The 5,005-nt window shown below is 38.3% G+C and overlaps 1 pseudogene; it reads right to left on the minus strand.

The window, feature by feature from the left end:
- Positions 1 to 3,247: 3,247 nt before the first annotated feature.
- Positions 3,248 to 3,822, minus strand: LOC127236044 (low molecular weight phosphotyrosine protein phosphatase-like; annotated as a pseudogene).
- Between the last annotated feature and the right edge of the window lie 1,183 nt (positions 3,823 to 5,005).

Here is a 5,005-nt window from a genome sequence, read left to right on the forward strand (position 1 = left end):
TCTGGTACCACGAAAGCTAGTCTTTAGGAAGGGGATAGTCAGGTCAGTTCCAGATCAGGAAATTATGAGCCCCATGTCTGAACTGTATGATGTCTTCAGCAATAGGGACTTATCTTTCATCATTGTGGAGCAACCAAGGGTAATAGTAATAGTGTGTAATGTTTTGGGAAGTCTCTTGGACAGCCATCTTTTTTCTTTTCCTTTTTAGTCAACTGAGTCCAAAATTAGTGAAGCCCAAATGGGTATGGGTTGAAGTATGGTCAACCTGCTTGGGTCCACAATCCTGAAGAATACTGACTTTCTCCTCCCTAGCTAGTAGCACCTCATCTAAGAGTGAGGCCTTATCTCCATTTGTGCTGTGATGTTGACTGGCTTGATCTTGTGAAGGTTTTGTATAGGCAGCCATAGCTGCAGTCTGTTTATCAGTGCAACAGCCATCAATATGTCTTAATCTCTTGCAAGTACTGATTGTCCCATGAGCAGGTATGTGGACCAGGTTAGTTTAAAGGGATTCAGTTCCTTGGTTTTACAGGTGAAAGACTGGAGAAACCTCTTTTCTGTTGCCTAGTCTCTAAATGAACAGCACGTAAGCCTTGTTCTACAAGCCACTCTGACACCCAAGGACTAAGGCTTGTCTAAGAAAATAACAAAAGAAGAAGAAAGGGCAGATTAGGAGAGCAAGAAGGAGTGCATGAGCACTGGTGGTATCACTTGACTACCACTGTAGATCTGCTCCTAAGGTTGAATTGAGTACACTGTAATTATAAGAGGCTCTTGTGTAGCCTTTTATATATTCAGAGATTGTAAGTGCTTAACTTTACAGATTCTAACAAACTAAACACAGCTCTATAGCCAGTAATGAGACCAAGAAACTAATGTTTATAGCTCTCCCACTCCTTCCCCCTTTCTCATCTCTATTTTACGCTTCCCTAGAGGTAAATACTACATATATATATATATATATATATATATATATATATATATTTTAACAGCATTCAATATCTTAACTGTTTCTGAAAGGTTCCTATCTTGAAGGCTTGGTATCTAGAAAATGGCGGATCCTTTGGGATGCAAATGTATTGTAATGAAGTTAAATCATAGGCAGCTTGTGCATGTAGGGAATATTGAGACCCTGGATACTTTGTTTCTTTGCTTTCTGGCTACCATGAGTGAATAGCCTCTTTCTATCAGCTGCTCCCACTATAATGTACTGTGCTTCCACAGGCCCAAAGAGCAGAGTTGACCCACCATGGGCTTAAACCTTCAGAAACTGTGAACCTGAGAACCAAAATAACTCTTACCTTCTATTTACTTGATTATGCCAGAAAGTTTGTCATAGAAATGCAAAGATGACAGCCCTACAGACTACAGCTAGGATATCTGAATCTTCTTCGAATCCCCCAAGACAACGCCCCTTACCAGCAGGAAGTAGCTTGGAAAGAACGACGCCCAAATTCCCAAATATTGTGTATAAATGTTTGTTTTCATTTAATTGGACTTTGTTATATAAAATTAAATAAAAAATTATATAAAAAATAAAAAAAAGAAATGCAAAGATGGCTACCATGATCATATATTAAGTTTCATCCTTTTGTGCACTGTCAAAACCCTTACTATATGTAGTTTTCGGCATTTGATTCTTTCATATTTCATCCTGCTGCCCTTATTTTATCTTATTATTACATGGAGTTAGGTTCTTTATTGTTGTATTATATCATTTTCAGTTGAATGACTATTAACATAATTCATTCTATTTCCATATAGTTTAGTCTATCATGATTAGAGATGTTATAAATATTCCTGAAGATGCCCTTTGATGAGCATAGTGTACACAGTTCTGTTTGGTTTCTTGAGAATGAAATCCCTAGATCACAGGGAACATATATTGTACTGGATTAGATATTTTCAGAGTTGTTGTGCTGGGATGCTCCTTTGACACTGTATGACGATTTCAGGAGTAATATGAGTAGCTCAGTGGTATTACTGCTTACATGTTTAAGGTTCAAGGTCAAACTTTAGGACTGGAAAAAATTAAAATTAAATTCTATTTTACTTTCTTATTAGTACTAAATATTTTCCATTTTCTTCATTTTGATAATTATTTAGATAGAAGTGTTGCAAAACTGTATTGCATCTCCCAACTGACTCATATGGCTGAACTTTTAATCATGTTGACTGATATTTCAAAAATCTCTTTTTGTGAAGCATCCAAGTCTGTTGTTTATTTTCCCTACTGGGCCAGCTCTCTTTTTCTCACTTATTTTAAAGAGTTCTTTATACATTTTAGATGCATATCAATTTGAGGGTGAAATATAGCCTTGCCAACACATTTTTTAACATGAACTTGAGCTTAAGGACAAAACTTAAAGTTGTAGCTTTTAAAGAATGTTGTTTGGCTGAAATAATTTGGATACCAAGGCATTGCCTACTTGCTGTTCCACCCTGAGGAATTCCTAGACAGTATCTTGAAAGAATGATGGGTAAGAGTTTGTCTAATTATCCAAAGCAGCCATTGTTATTCAGTGCAAGGTTGTCAGGCAGTATTTGGCTGGCTCTTACCCTCTTCTCTGATCATCAGGGGACTTAGAGAAGAGGAATATTTAATTTTCAAAGGGCTACAAGGCCAGATTCTCTTCATGATTTGTTTCCTCTACTTGTTTCTATTAATTTGTCTTTTTTTCTTTTTCTTCTTCTTCTTCTTTTTTTGATTTCAGTTATATTTGTTAATGTCCAAGTTTAACTCATATATATTTTTTCTGACATATGAATTTGAGGTCACTTTTCTAAAAATTCAGTTAAATTGCTTATGCTTGCCTGCAACTTTAAAATGTTGATGAAAGAACACTACAAACATTCCACTATTTAAGCACAACTTTTCTTTCTTTCTTTTTTTTTAAATAGGTAAAGTGGCTCAAATAGGAACAAAAACTCAAACACTAGACAGAAACCAAGAGTGAAAATGCTCATTTTGTCAGTCTCTTGCTCTCATCTTCATTGTCCAGCCCGGGACGGGCTGCTGGGATTGCAGGCCTTCGCCTCTCTTTCATGTATTTCAATGCCCTCAGTGTGCCAGTGTTAAATGGATTGCTGATGTGGATGGAGTCATTGTCTGAGGAGTCTAGGATAGGTGAGAGGTTCACTCAGTCTAAGAATGCTTAGCCTCACCTCAAACTGTCTTACTCAGATATTTTTGTCCTTCTGAACATATATCTAATTTCCACCTACAATTTTAAAGGTAGACAGTAAGTCAGCTGAAAAGACTGGTGGGGCACGGGGCTAGGGACTGCCACCACCCTTGGGCATGGCTCTGGTGAGTGAGTTGCTCAATGGTGGTGGGCAGGGACCATCTAGTGAGTCTTTCCAGGAAGGCCTTGCAGCACCTGAGGCATTTCTGGTATACCACTTCCAAGTCAGAATCATTGCCGTGATAGGGATCTTCAATAATGAGTTGTTTCTGTGGATCATAGCTCCCAAGTAGCTCAATTTTTAGCTTTGCAGTTTTTAACTTGATTACTTTTTCTATTCAAATCTCTCTGATTGCTTTCATCCATACAAAGTATATAATGGATTGTGGCAAAGTCTGCTCTTGTAATCTGCCGTGCACTGTGTTTCTTGGTGATGCCATATTTTCTCATGCATTTCTACCCACAATAGTCAGGGGGGTTCCCCACTTCATAAGTGGATGTAGCCACACCGTTTGTCCTCTAATTATCTGAAACATTCGTCAGTTACCAATTTTCTGAAAACAGTTTCTGCAATGGGTGACCAGCAAATGTTACTGAGACACATGAACAGTACTGACTTGGACCCAACCACTGCCATTTTTCGGTACAGACCCTGGTGCCCAGAGACGGTGTAAGGACACGGCATATGCCTACCAAAAGTGTTCGGCTTGCAAACCTGCACAGTCCAGTCCGCTCCCTACCTCATTTACCTTTTAAAGCAGACTAGACTCTATGCTTTGCCACTCATACTCCAGTGTTTACCAGGATCTCTGATCATTCCTAGATCAGTTCTTAACAGTTTTGCAAAAGCCCATGAAGAGGAACTCATGTGTCATTGGTCATAGCTGTAGAAAAACAGGCTCCAAGACTTTCCAGGGAATTGCTTAATCTCCTCTAAAACTTAAAATCTATCTCCACTTTATTATATTACCAGCAAGCTGTAAAGCACAATTCCTTAAACCTCTGGGGGTGAAATGTCTTTTTCACTTTCCTGAAGTCTATCCTCACTTGTAGGCAGAACATGTCAATATGAACTTGAGCCTCTCTGTCTCCACTTAGCCTTGACATTATTCTACAATGGTAGAAGATTTCGTTATCCTCTTTTTTTCCCCCAAAAGGTAGCTACTAGACTGGGAGGGAATAATAATTGGTAAACCAGTGGAAATAGCATTTTAAAAAATAAACATGCATCAGTAGGTAAGACTGCACCCATCTAAGGATTATTAATACATTTGGCCTTATTGATATCATAAACACTCAATGGCTAAAAGATCAGATAACCACAAGGAGTTAAACAATTAAAATTTGTTCTTAGACACATTTGCAGTGCATGTCCATCACTCTCAACTCCCTTCTCATTGTCACCTCTGTCCATCCCATGCTTCTTCCTCTCCACAACTCCTTTCTCCCCAGTTATGTCTATTTATTTTATTTTGTGACCCAGTGAGATGAATCAGGGTTCTCTATGTGATGATGGGTTTGAAGCTATTTATTGGAGCCTGGTGAGCTCAATAGTGTGTATACAACTAAAATCAGAATCTATCTTCCAGAATCTATACTAGTAGATAGTTTACAGGTCAAGGGTAAAGCTCTATGAGCACTTCCCCTTCCTTGACTGATTAGTGCTAAGGGCTGGTCTTGTGTGATCCCAGTGCAGGAAATTATAGTTTCTGTGAATTAATTTTAGCAATAGTTGCATCAAATCCATAGAACAGTATTTTGAAAGCCCTTTACTCAATCTTCTAGCCCTTAAACACTTCCTTCTCCTCTTCTGTGAAGTC

Source organism: Phodopus roborovskii, unplaced genomic scaffold (assembly GCF_943737965.1).
Source record: "Phodopus roborovskii unplaced genomic scaffold, PHOROB, whole genome shotgun sequence".
Taxonomy (NCBI): domain Eukaryota; kingdom Metazoa; phylum Chordata; class Mammalia; order Rodentia; family Cricetidae; genus Phodopus; species Phodopus roborovskii.